We start from the raw sequence: 17,207 nt of genomic DNA on the forward strand, positions 1-17,207 counted from the left end.
TTAGACTCTTTTAAACATGTTTCTCTCAACATTTGTACCTAGATAAAGAACAAAGCTGTCTAACCTGCAAGTGTCACGCTGACTCATCATGACTAGATGCAATAAAACTCCTAATGATTTAGGATGTGCCAGCCATGCCAACTTATACTGTGCTCTTGCAATATGTGTGGGGGCGGAGGGCGGGGTCATGATTACACACCCCTGGCCCCGCCCTGACACATAATGCATGCATTCTTTTATTGCATTATAGCATAACTAAACGGCTCTATATCAGTTGTACATTTTAACATCTCTTTCTTCTCCCATTATTTGATCAGAATGCAGAACATAGACATTTTTACACATAATTTGATTAAAAAGGCAAATAAATAATCTTATTTATTTCTGAGATGACAATTGAAATCTGTATATTCACTGTATTTAACAAGTCATTTTTATTTGTATAGCTTTTCACAACACACGTAATATAATATCTATAAAGTCTTAGTCATCATTATGTAGTTCGATTAAATACGATTGTAAATTGTGTGTATAAATAGTGAAATAATAATTGTATTTAGAACCCCAGGGGTTAAACATCTAATATACTGCTTGTCAATAGAATAAAATAATGAATGCAATTTAATTGTGTGATTCCAGAAGTGAATTAGTGATTTTCTTCACTAAAAAAAATTAATTTAGGGAGTTGTTCAATGAAAAAAAAAATTTTTTTTTGGATTGATTTATTAAAATGTTGATGAGTTTAATTATATTATAGTGGCTGAGAAACATTGTCTCTCTCGCCCTCTGTGGTGTGTTACAGTAAATGTGAGTGAGTGAGTGAGTTCAGAAGCTCATGAATATTAATTACATGACGTGGCATTTGCAAGTAGGCGCCAGTCTGCTAGGGAATGAACGAGTCCTTCCATACATGTCTCATGAATAATTAATACGTTACATGCAGGACGCTCGACGCAAAGTCAGCAAGACCTAATTAATATTCATGAGCTGTGATTTTGCCACATGAAGACTAATTCTGTCCTGTCCTGTTCTCAACTGATGGAAACGGTTGTGTATTCCAAACCGCCAAATCACTATAACACCGAACAATGGCGAAATGTTCAGGGTAAAACGGGACACACAGATCTGACAGTTAATCTGTCACTTGATCTGTAGTCACGGCCGGAAACTACGGTTAGCATTGTGACTTGTGAGATGACAGTTCAAACATGATCGAATTTCGACGCTTTCTAAGCAACTGTTTCTGCTTTTCAAACATTCGTGACGCGTCACCTGGGCTTCGGTCGGTGGGTGTGACCGGTGAACTTAAACGTCACACCTCCGACGACATTCGGGTGTCTGTACCAAATCAGCCGCGGAGAAGCGCGCAGTAGCTGTTAAACGGATCCAGATGTGCGACTGTTGATGCGAGCCTTCCGCGCTGATCTCAGGGAATATAACACGTCATGGCTCGGGTCGGTACCGGGGCGGAACCGGACGAGGTGAGTGACCGCAAAGACCGGCTGTTTCTGAAAAACTAGGCAGCTATTTTGGGCATCAAAGGCGCGTTCCGAGTCAGCGCAGCTTAAAAAAGCAGCTGATTTGGATCGCGTCATAAAAATACTAATCTTTAACTCGCTAAATGCTGATGTTGCTTATTCGAACACGTCAGAAACCGCTTTTGATGTAGAACGCGCTACTGTGTTGACGTTTTATGACGCGTCTGAAAACGCAAATGATTTGAAAACGCTACTGTCTTGACGTTTTAGGACGCGTCAGAAACCGTCACTGATGTGGAACGTGCTACTGTGTTGACGTTTTAGGACGCGTCTGAAACCGCTAGTGATTTGGAACGCGCTACTGTGTTAACGTTTTAGGACGCGTCTGAAAACGCTAGAGATTTGGAACGCGCTACTGTGTTAACGTTTTAGGACGCGTCTGAAACCGCTAGTGATTTGGAACGCGCTACTGTGTTAACGTTTTAGGACGTGTCTGAAAACGCTAGAGATTTGGAACGCGCTACTGTGTTAACGTTTTAGGACGCGTCTGAAACCGCTAGTGATTTGGAACGCGCTACTGTGTTGACGTTTTAGGACGCCGCCTGAAAACGCTAGAGATTTGGAACGCGCTACTGTGTTAACGCTTTAGGACGCCGTCTGAAACCGCTAGTGATTTGGAACGCGCTACTGTGTTAACGCTTTTAGGACGCTGTCTGAAACCGCTAGAGATTTGGAACGCGCTACTGTGTTAACGCTTTTAGGACGCCGTCTGAAACCGCTAGTGATTTGGAACGCTACTGTGTTAACGCTTTAGGACGCGCCTGAAAACGCTAGAGATTTGGAACGCGCTACTGTGTTAACGCTTTAGGACGCAGTCTGAAACCGCTAGTGATTTGGAACGCTACTGTGTTAACGCTTTAGGACGCGTCTGAAAACGCTAGAGATTTGGAACGCGCTACTGTGTTAACGCTTTAGGACGCCGTCTGAAACCGCTAGTGATTTGGAACGCGCTACTGTGTTAACGCTTTAGGACGCCGCCTGAAAACGCTTAGAGATTTGGAACGCGCTACTGTGTTAACGCTTTTAGGACGCCGCCTGAAAACGCTAGTGATTTGGAACAGCTACTGTGTTAACGCTTTAGGACGCGTCTGAAAACGCTAGAGATTTGGAACGCGCTACTGTGTTAACGTTTTAGGACGCCGCCTGAAAACGCTAGTGATTTGGAACGCCGCTACTGTGTTAACGCTTTAGGACGCCGCCTGAAAACGCTAGTGATTTGGAACACGCTACTGTGTTAACGCTTTAGGACGCGTCAGAAAACGCTTAGTGATTTGGAACGCGCTACTGTGTTGACGCTTTTAGGACGCCGCCTGAAAACGCTAGAGATTTGGAACGCGCTACTGTGTTAACGCTTTTAGGACGCCGCCTGAAAACGCTAGTGATTTGGAACGCGCTACTGTGTTAACGTTTTAGGACGCGTCTGAAAACGCTAGAGATTTGGAACGCGCTACTGTGTTAACGTTTTAGGACGCGTCTGAAACTGCTAGTGATTTGAAAACGCTACTGTGTTGACGTTTTAGGACGCGTCAGAAAACGCTAGTGATTTAGAACGCGCTACTGTGTTGACGTTTTAGGACGCGTCAGAAAACGCTAGTGATTTGGAACGCGCTACTGTGTTGACGTTTTAGGGCGTCTGAAACGGCTTCTGGTGTGGAACATGCTACTGTTTTGACGTTTTACGACGCATATGAAAATGCTAGTGATTTGAAAACGCTACTGTGTTGACATTTTAGGATGCGTATAAAAACGCATGTGATTTGGAACGCGCTACTGTGTTGACGCTTTTACGACGCCGCCTGAAAACGCTTAGTGATTTTAAAACGCTACTGTGTTGACGCTTTGGGACGCATCTGAAAACGCTAGTGATTTGGAACGCGCTACTGTGTTGACATTTTGGGACGCCGCCTGAAAACCGCTAGTGATTTGTAACGCTACTCTGTTGACGCTTTGGGACGGGTCTGAAAACCGCTAGTGATTTGAAAACTCTACTGTGTTGACGCTTTGGGACACGCCTGAAAACCGCTAGTGATTTGAAAACGCTACTGTGTTGACGCTTTAGGACACGCCTGAAAACGCTAGTGATTTGGAACGCGCTACTGTGTTGACGCTTTGGGACTTGTCTGAAAACCGCTAGTGATTTGGAACGCGCTACTGTGTTGACGCTTTTGGGACGCCGTCTCAAAACAGCTAGCGCATTTGAAAACGCTACTTTGTTGACGCTTTGGGACGCCGCCAGAAAACACTAGTGATTTGAAAACGCTACTGTGTTGACGCTTTAGGATGCGCCTGAAAACGCTAGTGATTTGGATCGCGCTACTGTGTTGACGCTTTAGGAAGCCGCCTAAAAACGCTTAGTGATTTGGAACGCGCTACTGTGTTGACGCTTTAGGATGCATATGAAAACGCAAGTGATTTGGAACGCGCTACTATGTTGACGCTTTAGTACGCGGTCAGAAACGGCTTCTGTTGTGGAACATGCTACTATGTGGACGCTTTAGGGTTCGGCCAGAAACGGCTACTGATTTGGAAGGCGCTACTTTGTTGACGCTTTAGGATGTGTCAGAAACCGCTACTGATTTGGAATGCGCTACTATGTTGATGTTTTAGGACGCGCCAGAAACCGCTATTGATTTGGAATGCGCTACTATATTGATGTTTTAGGACGTGTCAGAAACCGCTATTGATTTGGAATGCGCTACTGTGTTGACGCTTTGGGACGCCGCCTGAAAACCGCTAGTGATTTGAAAACGCTACTGTGTTGATGTTTTAGGACGCGCCTGAAAACGCTAGTGATTTGGAACACGCTACTGTGTTGACGCTTTATGACGCCGCCTGAAAACCGCTAGTGATTTGGAAGGCGCTACTGGGTTGACGCTTTAGGACACGCCTGAAAACGCTACTGATTTGGAACACGCTACTGTGTTGACGCTTTAGGACGCGCCTGAAAACGCAAGTGATTTGGAACGCGCTACTGTGTTGACGCTTTAGGATGCGCCTGAAAATGCAAGTGATTTGGAACGCTACTGTGTTGACGCTTTAGGACGCAGTCTGAAAACGCTAGTGATTTGGAACGCGCTACTGTGTTGACGCTTTAGGACGCTGGCCAGAAAATGCTAGTGATTTCGAACGCGCTACTGTGTTGACGCTTTAGGACACGCCTGAAAACGCTAGTGATTTGGAACGCGCTACTGTGTTGACGTGAGGACGCCGTTTGAAAACGCTATTGATTTGGAACGCGCTACTGTGTTGACGTTTTAGGACGCGCTTGAAAACGCTATTGATTTGGAACGCTGCTACTGTGTTGACGCTTTAGGACGAGTCTGAAAACGCTAGTGATTTGGAACGCGCTACTGTGTTGACGTTTTAGGACGCGTCAGAAAACGCTAGTGATTTCGAACGCGCTACTGTGTTGACGCTTTAGGACACGCCTGAAAACGCTAGTGATTTGGAACGCGCTACTGTGTTGACGTTGTAGGACGCGTTTGAAAACGCTATTGATTTGGAAGCGCTACTGTGTTGGCGTTTTAGGACGCGCTTGAAAACGCTATTGATTTGGAACGCGCTACTGTGTTGACGTTTTAGGACGCGTCAGAAAAGGCTACTGATTTGGAATGCGCTACTATGTTGACGTTTTAGGATGCGTCAGAAACGGCTACTGATTTGGAAGGTGCTACTATGTTAATGTTTTAGGACGCGTCTGAAAACGCTAGTGATTTGGAACGTGCTACTGTGTTGACGTTTTAGGACACGTCTGAAAACGCTAGTGATTTGGAACGCGCTACTGTGTGGACGTTTTAGGGTTCGTCAGAAACGCTACTGATTTGGAAGGCGCTACTTTGTTGACGTTTTAGGATGTGTCAGAAACCGCTACTGATTTGGAATGCGCTACTATGTTGATGTTTTAGGGCGCCAGAAACCGCTATTGATTTGGAATGCGCTACTATATTGATGTTTTAGGACGGTCAGAAACCGCTATTGATTTGGAATGCGCTACTGTGTTGACGCTTTGGGACGCCTGAAAACCGCTAGTGATTTGAACACGCTACTGTGTTGATGTTTTAGGGACGTCAGAAACGCTATTGATTTGGAATCGCTACTATGTTGATGTTTTAGGACGCGTCAGAAACCGCTATTGATTTGGAATGCGCTACTATGTTGATGTTTTAGGACGCGTCAGAAACCGCTATTGATTTGGAATGCGCTACTATATTGATGTTTTAGGACGTGTCAGAAACCGCTATTGATTTGGAATGCGCTACTGTGTTGACGTTTTGGGACGCGTCTGAAAACCGCTAGTGATTTGAAAACGCTACTGTGTTGATGTTTTAGGACGCGTCAGAAACCGCTATTGATTTGGAATGCGCTACTATGTTGATGTTTTAGGACGTGTCAGAAACCGCTATTGATTTGGAATGCGCTACTGTGTTGACATTTTGGGACGCGTCTGAAAACCGCTAGTGATTTGAAAACGCTACTGTGTTGATGTTTTAGGACGCGTCTGAAAACGCTAGTGATTTGGAACACGCTACTGTGTTGACGTTTTATGACGCGTCTGAAAACCGCTAGTGATTTGGAAGGCGCTACTGGGTTGACGTTTTAGGACACGTCTGAAAACGCTACTGATTTGGAAAACGCTACTGTGTTGACGTTTTAGGACGCGTCTGAAAACGCAAGTGATTTGGAACGCGCTACTGTGTTGACGTTTTAGGATGCGTCTGAAAACGCAAGTGATTTGGAACGCGCTACTGTGTTGACGTTTTAGGACGAGTCTGAAAACGCTAGTGATTTGGAACGCGCTACTGTGTTGACGTTTTAGGGCGTCTGAAACGGCTTCTGGTGTGGAACATGCTACTGTTTTGACGTTTTACGCCGCATATGAAAATGCTAGTGATTTGAAAACGCTACTGTGTTGACATTTTAGGATGCGTATAAAAACGCATGTGATTTGGAACGCGCTACTGTGTTGACGTTTTACGACGCGTCTGAAAACGCTAGTGATTTTAAAACGCTACTGTGTTGACGTTTTGGGACGCATCTGAAAACGCTAGTGATTTGGAACGCGCTACTGTGTTGACGTTTTGGGACGCGTCTGAAAACCGCTAGTGATTTGTAACGCTACTCTGTTGACGTTTTGGGACGCGTCTGAAAACCGCTAGTGATTTGAAAACGCTACTGTGTTGATGTTTTAGGACGCGTCTGAAAACGCTAGTGATTTGGAACACGCTACTGTGTTGACGTTTTATGACGCGTCTGAAAACCGCTAGTGATTTGGAAGGCGCTACTGGGTTGACGTTTTAGGACACGTCTGAAAACGCTACTGATTTGGAACACGCTACTGTGTTGACGTTTTAGGACGAGTCTGAAAACGCTAGTGATTTGGAACGCGCTACTGTGTTGACGTTTTAGGGCGTCTGAAACGGCTTCTGGTGTGGAACATGCTACTGTTTTGACGTTTTACGACGCATATGAAAATGCTAGTGATTTGAAAACGCTACTGTGTTGACATTTTAGGATGCGTATAAAAACGCATGTGATTTGGAACGCGCTACTGTGTTGACGTTTTACGACGCGTCTGAAAACGCTAGTGATTTTAAAACGCTACTGTGTTGACGTTTTGGGACGCATCTGAAAACGCTAGTGATTTGGAACGCGCTACTGTGTTGACGTTTTGGGACGCGTCTGAAAACCGCTAGTGATTTGTAACGCTACTCTGTTGACGTTTTGGGACGTGTCTGAAAACCGCTAGTGATTTGAAAACTCTACTGTGTTGACGTTTTGGGACACGTCTGAAAACCGCTAGTGATTTGAAAACGCTACTGTGTTGACGTTTTAGGACACGTCTGAAAACGCTAGTGATTTGGAACGTGCTACTGTGTTGACGTTTTGGGACGTGTCTGAAAACCGCTAGTGATTTGGAACACGCTACTGTGTTGACGTTTTGGGACGCGTCTCAAAACAGCTAGCGATTTGAAAACGCTACTTTGTTGACGTTTTGGGACGCGTCAGAAAACACTAGTGATTTGAAAACGCTACTGTGTTGACGTTTTAGGACGCGTCTGAAAACGCTAGTGATTTGGATCGCGCTACTGTGTTGACGTTTTAGGAAGCGTCTAAAAACGCTAGTGATTTGGAACGCGCTACTGTGTTGACGTTTTAGGATGCATATGAAAACGCAAGTGATTTGGAACGCGCTACTATGTTGACGTTTTAGTACGTGTCAGAAACGGCTTCTGTTGTGGAACATGCTACTATGTGGACGTTTTAGGGTTCGTCAGAAACGGCTACTGATTTGGAAGGCGCTACTTTGTTGACGTTTTAGGATGTGTCAGAAACCGCTACTGATTTGGAATGCGCTACTATGTTGATGTTTTAGGACGCGTCAGAAACCGCTATTGATTTGGAATGCGTTACTATATTGATGTTTTAGGACGTGTCAGAAACCGCTATTGATTTGGAATGCGCTACTGTGTTGACGTTTTGGGACGCGTCTGAAAACCGCTAGTGATTTGAAAACGCTACTGTGTTGATGTTTTAGGACGCGTCTGAAAACGCTAGTGATTTGGAACACGCTACTGTGTTGACGTTTTATGACGCGTCTGAAAACCGCTAGTGATTTGGAAGGCGCTACTGGGTTGACGTTTTAGGACACGTCTGAAAACGCTACTGATTTGGAACACGCTACTGTGTTGACGTTTTAGGACGCGTCTGAAAACGCATGTGATTTTGAACGCGCTACTGTGTTGACGTTTTAGGACGAGTCTGAAAACGCTAGTGATTTGGAAAGCTCTACTGTGTTGACGTTTTAGGACGCGTCAGAAAACGCTAGTGATTTCGAACGCGCTACTGTGTTGACGTTTTAGGACACGTCTGAAAACGCTAGTGATTTGGAACGCGCTACTGTGTTGACGTTGTAGGACGCGTTTGAAAACGCTATTGATTTGGAACGCGCTACTGTGTTGACGTTTTAGGACGCGTTTGAAAACGCTATTGATTTGGAACGCGCTACTGTGTTGACGTTTTAGGACGAGTCTGAAAACGCTAGTGATTTGGAACGCGCTACTGTGTTGACGTTTTAGGACGCGTCAGAAAACGCTAGTGATTTCGAACGCGCTACTGTGTTGACGTTTTAGGACACGTCTGAAAACGCTAGTGATTTGGAACGCGCTACTGTGTTGACGTTGTAGGACGCGTTTGAAAACGCTATTGATTTGGAACGCGCTACTGTGTTGACGTTTTAGGACGCGTCAGAAACTGCTACTGATTTGGAATGCGCTACTATGTTGACGTTTTAGGATGCGTCAGAAACGGCTACTGATTTGGAACGCTACTGTGTTGACGTTTTAGGGCGTCTAAACGCTAGTGATTTGGAGCGCTACTGTGTTGGCGCTTTGGACGCATGAAAACGCTAGTGATTTGGAACGCGCTACTGTGTTGACGTTTTAGGACACGTCTGAAAACGCTAGTGATTTGGAACGCGCTACTGTGTGGACGTTTTAGGGTTCGTCAGAAACGGCTACTGATTTGGAAGGCGCTACTTTGTTGACGTTTTAGGATGTGTCAGAAACCGCTACTGATTTGGAATGCGCTACTATGTTGATGTTTTAGGACGCGTCAGAAACCGCTATTGATTTGGAATGCGCTACTATATTGATGTTTTAGGACGTGTCAGAAACCGCTATTGATTTGGAATGCGCTACTGTGTTGACGTTTTGGGACGCGTCTGAAAACCGCTAGTGATTTGAAAACGCTACTGTGTTGATGTTTTAGGACGCGTCTGAAAACGCTAGTGATTTGGAACACGCTACTGTGTTGACGTTTTATGACGCGTCTGAAAACCGCTAGTGATTTGGAAGGCGCTACTGGGTTGACGTTTTAGGACACGTCTGAAAACGCTACTGATTTGGAACACGCTACTGTGTTGACGTTTTAGGACGCGTCTGAAAACGCAAGTGATTTGGAACGCGCTACTGTGTTGACGTTTTAGGACGCGTCTGAAAACGCTAGTGATTTGGAAACGCTACTGTGTTGACGTTTTAGGACGCGTCTGAAAACGCTAGTGATTTGGAACGCGCTACTGTGTTGACGTTTTAGGACGCGTCTGAAAACGCTAGTGATTTGGAACGCGCTACTGTGTTGACGTTTTAGGACGCGTCTGAAAACGCTAGTGATTTGGAACGCGCTACTGTGTTGACGTTTTAGGACGCGTTTGAAAACGCTATTGATTTGGAACAGCTACTGTGTTGGCGTTTTAGGACGCAGTCTGAAAACGCTAGTGATTTGGAACGCGCTACTGTGTTGGCGTTTTAGGACGCGTCAGAAAGCGCTAGTGATTTGAAGCAGCTACTGTGTTGGCGTTTTAGGACGCGTCTGAAAACGCTATTGATTTGGAACGCGCTACTGTGTTGACGTTTTAGGACGCGTTTGAAAACGCTATTGATTTGGAACGCGCTACTGTGTTGACGTTTTAGGACGCGTCAGAAACTGCTACTGATTTGGAATGCGCTACTATGTTGACGTTTTAGGATGCGTCAGAAACGGCTACTGATTTGGAAGGTGCTACTATGTTAATGTTTTAGGACGCGTCTGAAAACGCTAGTGATTTGGAACGTGCTACTGTGTTGACGTTTTAGGACACGTCTGAAAACGCTAGTGATTTGGAACGCGCTACTGTGTGGACGTTTTAGGGTTCGTCAGAAACGGCTACTGATTTGGAAGGCGCTACTTTGTTGACGTTTTAGGATGTGTCAGAAACCGCTACTGATTTGGAATGCGCTACTATGTTGATGTTTTAGGACGCGTCAGAAACCGCTATTGATTTGGAATGCGCTACTATATTGATGTTTTAGGACGTGTCAGAAACCGCTATTGATTTGGAATGCGCTACTGTGTTGACGTTTTGGGACGCGTCTGAAAACCGCTAGTGATTTGAAACATGCTACTGTGTTGATGTTTTAGGACGCGTCTGAAAACGCTAGTGATTTGGAAGGCGCTACTGTGTTGACATTTTAGGATGGCGTCTGAAAACGCTAGTGATTTGGAACGCTGCTACTGTGTTGGCGTTTTTAGGACGCGTCTGAAAACGCTAGTGATTTGGAACGCGCTACTGTGTTGGCGTTTTGGGGCGCGTCTGAAAGCGCTAGTGATTTGGAACGCGCTACTGTGTTGGCGTTTTAGGACGCGTCTGAAACCGCTAGTGATTTGAAACGCTACTGTGTTGGCGTTTTAGGACACGTCTGAAAACGCTAGTGATTTAGAACGCGCTACTGTGTTGGCGTTTTGGGGCGTGTCTGAAAACCGCTAGTGATTTGGAGCACGCTACTGTGTTGGCGTTTTGGGACGCGTCTCAAAACCGCTAGCGATTTGAAAGCGCTACTTTGTTGGCGTTTTGGGGCGCGTCAGAAAACACTAGTGATTTGAAACGCTACTGTGTTGGCGTTTTAGGGCGCGTCTGAAAGCGATAGTGATTTGTAAGCGCTACTATGTTGGCGTTTTAGGAAGCGTCTAAAAGCGCTAGTGATTTGGATCGCGCTACTGTGTTGGCGTTTTAGGATGCATATGAAAGCGCAAGTGATTTGGAGCACGCTACTATGTTGGCGTTTTAGTGCGTGTCAGAAGCGGCTTCTGTTGTGGAACATGCTACTATGTGGACGTTTTAGGGTTTGTCAGAAACGGCTACTGATTTGGAAGGCGCTACTTTGTTGACGTTTTAGGATGTGTCAGAAACCGCTACTGATTTGGAATGCGCTAGTATGTTGATGTTTTAGGACGCATCAGAAACCGCTATTGATTTGGAATGCGCTACTATATTGATGTTTTAGGACGTGTCAGAAACCGCTATTGATTTGGAATGCGCTACTGTGTTGACGTTTTGGGACGCGTCTGAAAACCGCTAGTGATTTGAAAACGCTACTGAGTTGACGTTTTAGGACGCGTCTGAAAACGCTAGTGATTTGTAACACGGTACTGTGTTGACGTTTTAGGACGCGTCTGAAAACCGCTAGTGATTTGGAAGGCGCTACTGGGTTGACGTTTTAGGACGCGTCTGAAAACGTTACTGATTTGGAACACGCTACTGTGTTGACGTTTTAGGACGCGTCTGAAAGCGCAAGTGATTTGGAACGCGCTACTGTGTTGGCGTTTTGGGGCGTGTCTGAAAACCGCTAGTGATTTGTAACAGCGGTACTGTGTTGGCGTTTTAGGGCAGCGTCTGAAAGCGCTAGTGATTTGGAACACGCTACTGTGTTGGCGTTTTATGGCGGCGTCTGAAAACCGCTAGTGATTTGGAAGGCGCTACTGGGTTGGCGTTTTAGGGCGCGTCTGAAAGCGCTACTGATTTGGAACACGCTACTGTGTTGGCGTTTTAGGGCGAGTCTGAAAGCGCAAGTGATTTGGAGCACGCTACTGTGTTGGCGTTTTAGGGCGGCGTCAGAAAGCGCTAGTGATTTCGAGCAGCGCTACTGTGTTGACATTTTAGGACACGTCTGAAAGCGCTAGTGATTTGGAGCACGCTACTGTGTTGGCGTTTTAGGGCGCATTTAAAGCGCTATTGATTTGGAGCACGCTACTGTGTTGGCGTTTTAGGGCGCGTTTGAAGCGCTATTGATTTGGAGCAGCTACTGTGTTGACGTTTTAGGACGCGTCAGAAACCGCTACTGATTTGGAATGCGCTACTATGTTGACGTTTTAGGATGCGTCAGAAACGGCTACTGATTTGGAAGGCGCTACTATGTTGATGTTTTAGGACGTGTCAGAAACCGCTATAGATTTGGAAGGCGCTACTATGTTGACGTTTTAGGGCGCATCAGAAACGGCTATTGATTTGGAACGCGCTACTATGTTGACGTTTTAGGATGCGTCAGAAACCGCTATTGATTTGGAATGCGCTACTATGTTGACGTTTTAGGACGTGTCAGAAACGGCTATTGATTTGGAAGGCGCTACTGTGTTGACATTTTAGGACGTGTTAGAAACCGCTACTGATTTGGAAGGCGCTACTATATTGATGTTTTGGGACGCGTCAGAAACCAAAAATACTTCTGTTTCGGAACACGTTTGATACCTAAAACGCAGTGCACCAGGATGTCAGAGCATTTTATTATGTCTGCCAAGATTTTTCTCATGCAATCGGGTTAATCTGCATAAAAAAATACTAGTTTAATTAATAAATATTGTATTTGATCAAAGGTGTGTGTGTGCATTCAGGTCAGGATGGCTGCATTATGCACCATTGGTGACATCATACAGGATAAACATGAAGTCATGTGAAACTTCTGTCCCGTTCACAACAAATCTGAAGCGAATTCGTGAAACGAACCGCAAAGGTCAATTCACACAGACACCTAAAATAATCGTAGGAAAAATAATGTCACCCCTGTACAGTAGGCAGCGCTTTTCTACATGCGTGTTTATTCTGGTTTACTACATGTACCGTAATGTAAAAGAAAACATAAGTTCACTGTCTTTATTTAAATGTTGCATATTTGGATTGAATTCAGGGTTTCTTGTGCGTGACGAGCAAATGAGCACAGTGACAGTGATATATTCTGGCATTAAATATAGCAGTGGCAATGCGTCTGGCTACACTTAAAATATTGTAAAATATTAAAAAGTAAAATATTGCTTTTAACAAGCTTATTCCAGATGAATTACCAAACTTCACTGCTATATTTAATGCTAGGATAATATAACAGACACAGTGACATCCATATTAATTTTATTAAATAATGTGCATTAATACTCAACGCCAGGTATACTATAAAATATTCTGTTTATAGCTTCTATATTATTCATGTACTGCATATTTGCATTGTATTAAGTGTTTTTATGCATGAGACTTTCATAAACAAACCAGGTTTATGTTAAAGGATTCATGTATGTTCAGTGCCGGTGTTTGCCAGTTGATTAGCGCCACCAATATGTCAATAATCTGAATATTATGACTAATACTATATCAAGGGGCTCCATTGTTGTGTTACATGCACAAAGATCTCATGATATATAAATATACTGCTGCTGCCATTCAACATGACATCTCATTTAAATACAGGAATAATCAGCACAAGTTCAAATATGTTATTATTATCATAACATCACAAACTATCATTGCGTCAGGATGTCATTTCTGAACTACTGTCACCTGATGGAAGTGTCTCCATGGTAACCAGCTGCTTAAGACCACACTTATCCTGACAAACACACTAATAATCGAGCTGTATGGATGACATCATCGATAAAGGACTTTAAAGGCATGCTCTAAGTGTTTGTGTGTTTGTGTGTGTGTTTGTGTGTGGCTCTCAGCGCTGTGTGATGTGTTTATTTATTGATAAACACCCAAGGCGGTGTGTACCGTATGTGTGTGTCAGATGATGGTTGTTGAAAGCTGAGCCCAGTGCGCTGGATCCCGTTACACACACACTGACCTTGTGTTTTTCCACTGCAGTGTGTGTGTGTGTGTGTGTGTGAGACATTACTGTATGTTTACAGAGTGTGATTGTATGTGAGTGATCAGTACATAATGAGTGTAATCCACTTGTTAATGTCACACTAAATGAACAAGCACACACGGGAAAGCAACTGATTTTGAACATGGAATGTTGACGATTTGAAACATGCAAAAAATGTAACTGATTTTAAATTCTAAATTTAGAATGTGTCAAAAAAGTTACTAATTATGTGTATGTTAAAATGTTTACTATTGGAATGCGTAAACAATTCGACTTAATTTGAACGGTGTGACATTTTGACATCAAACATGTAACTGATTTTAAACTCTCTAAAATGTTGATAATTTGAAACGTTAAAACGTTACTGATATTGAACGCTTTAAATTGTTGATTATTTAGAGCATGTTTATAAAGTTACTGATTTTAAACACTCTAAAATGGTGATAGTTTAAAATGCTTCAAAAACGTTACTGGTTTTGAACGCTCTTAAATGTTGACAATTTGGATCGTGTAATTTTTTTTTAATGATTTTAAACACTAAAATTATTATTATTTAGAACATATCAAAAACTGCTGATTTTGAACACTTTAAATTGCTGACAGTTTTAAATGTGTCAAATGTTACTAATTTTGAACATCAAAAATGGAACATATTTTAAACACTAAAATGTTGATAATTTAAAATGTGACAAAAACGTTGCTGATTTTAAAAGCTCTAAAATGTTGAAAATTTGGAATGCGTAAAAAAAAATTTTATATGCTCTTTTTCTCCCCAATTTGGAACGGCCAATTCCCGCTACTTAGTAGGTCCTCGTGGTGGCGCGGTTACTCGCCTCAATCCGGGTGGCAGAGGACAAGTATCAGTCACCTCCGTGTCTGAGACGTCAATCGGCGCATCTGATCACGTGACTCGTTGTGCATGACACCGCGGAGACTCACAGCTTGTGGAGACTCATGCTACTCTCCACGATCCACACACAACTCACCACACGCCCCATTGAGAGAACCACTAATCACCACCACGAGGAGGTTACCCCATGTGACTCTACCCTCCCTAGCAACCGGGCCAATTTGGTTACCCCATGTGACTCTATCCTCCCTAGCAACCGGGACAATTTGGTTACCCCATGTGACTCCAACCTCCCTAGCAACCGGGCAAATTTGGTTACCCCATGTGACTCTACCCTCCCTAGCAACCGGGCCAATTTGGTTACCCCATGTGACTCTACCCTCCCTAGCAACCGGGCCAATTTGGTTACCCCATGTGACTCTACCTTCCCTAGCAACCGGGCCAATTTGGTTACCCCATGTGACTCCACCTTCCCTAGCAACCAGGCCAATTTGGTTACCCCATGTGACTCTACCCTCCCTAGCAACTGGGCCAATTTGGTTACCCTATGTGACTCCACCTTCCCTAGCAACCGGGCCAATTTGGTTACCCCATGTGACTCTACCCTCCCTAGCAACCGGGACAATTTGGTTACCCCATGTGACTCTACCCTCCCTAGCAACCGGGACAATTTGGTTACCCCATGTGACTCCAACCTCCCTAGCAACCGGGCAAATTTGGTTACCCAATGTGACTCTACCCTCCCTAGCAACCGGGCCAATTTGGTTACCCCATGTGACTCTACCCTCCCTAGCAACCGGGCCAATTTGGTTACCCCATGTGACTCTACCCTCCCTAGCAACCGGGCCAATTTGGTTACCCCATGTGACTCTACCCTCCCTAGCAACCGGGCCAATTTGGTTACCCCATGTGACTCTACCCTCCCTAGCAACCGGGCCAATTTGGTTACCCCATGTGACTCTACCCTCCCTAGCAACCGGGCCAATTTGGTTACCCCATGTGACTCTACCTTCCCTAGCAACCGGGCCAATTTGGTTACCCCATGTGACTCCACCTTCCCTAGCAACCAGGCCAATTTGGTTACCCCATGTGACTCTACCCTCCCTAGCAACTGGGCCAATTTGGTTACCCTATGTGACTCCACCTTCCCTAGCAACCGGGCCAATTTGGTTACCCCATGTGACTCTACCCTCCCTAGCAACCGGGACAATTTGGTTACCCCATGTGACTCTACCCTCCCTAGCAACCGGGACAATTTGGTTACCCCATGTGACTCCAACCTCCCTAGCAACCGGGCAAATTTGGTTACCCAATGTGACTCTACCCTCCCTAGCAACCGGGCCAATTTGGTTACCCCATGTGACTCTACCCTCCCTAGCAACCGGGCCAATTTGGTTACCCCATGTGACTCTACCCTCCCTAGCAACCGGGCCAATTTGGTTACCCCATGTGACTCTACCCTCCCTAGCAACCGGGCCAATTTGGTTACCCCATGTGACTCTACCCTCCCTAGCAACCGGGCCAATTTGGCTACCCCATGTGACTCCACCTTCCCTAGCAACCGGGCCAATTTGGTTACCCCATGTGACTCTACCCTCCCTAGCAACCGGGCCAATTTGGTTACACCATGTGACTCTACCCTCCCTAGCAACCGATACAATTTGGTTACCCCATGTGACTCCACCTTCCCTAGCAACCGGGACAATTTGGTTGCTTTGGAGACCTGGCTGGAGTCACTCAGCACGCCCTGGATTCAAACTCACGACTCCAGGTGTGATAGTCAGCGCCAATACTAGCTGAGATAAAATGTTGATAATTTGGAACATGTGGAACATGACTGATTTTGAATGCTTTAGAAATGAGCTGAAGCTGCTGTTTGAAGCGCTCATGGATGTGTTACATGTGAACGATCAGTTTCTAACAGAGGACATTAGTCACGCACACTCACACTGCTTTAACACTTTATGGTGAACTGGTTTATCAGCATTCCAGTTTAAGTCTGTCTGCAGGTGAACGCTTCTCTCGTAGTCTCTTTATCTTCAGATGTTAATAATAATCCGTGCTCTCATGTCATGCATTCACTCATTCACAGCTTTGTTCACTTTCTCAACATCATGTGCTGATTTAGCATGTCATTTATGTCGCGTGTAATAGTGTGTAACTCACACACCGCTAGCGCTGATAAATGGAATTACAAAAATAGTGACTGTTTTCCATTGGTCGACAAATGGATAGTCCCTCCCACCTCACACCATTGGTCGACAAATGGATGGTCCCTCCCACCTCACGCCATTGGTCGACAAATGGATGGTCCCTCCCACCTCACACCATTGGTCGACAAATGGATGGTCCCTCCCACCTCATGCCATTGGTCGA

The 17,207-nt window shown here is 44.8% G+C and overlaps 1 long non-coding RNA gene across 1 annotated transcript; it reads right to left on the reverse strand.

Annotated features, from left to right (window-relative positions):
- Positions 1-14,837: 14,837 nt before the first annotated feature.
- LOC127618537 (uncharacterized) lies at positions 14,838-16,407 on the reverse strand. Its single transcript, XR_007967454.1, has 4 exons — positions 16,156-16,407; positions 15,571-15,885; positions 15,122-15,300; positions 14,838-15,076 (listed from the first exon to the last, which is right to left on the reverse strand). It is a non-coding gene; the product is annotated as an uncharacterized LOC127618537 (long non-coding RNA).
- Between the last annotated feature and the right edge of the window lie 800 nt (positions 16,408-17,207).

Source organism: Xyrauchen texanus, chromosome 25, assembly GCF_025860055.1.
Source record: "Xyrauchen texanus isolate HMW12.3.18 chromosome 25, RBS_HiC_50CHRs, whole genome shotgun sequence".
Taxonomy (NCBI): Eukaryota; Metazoa; Chordata; class Actinopteri; order Cypriniformes; family Catostomidae; genus Xyrauchen; species Xyrauchen texanus.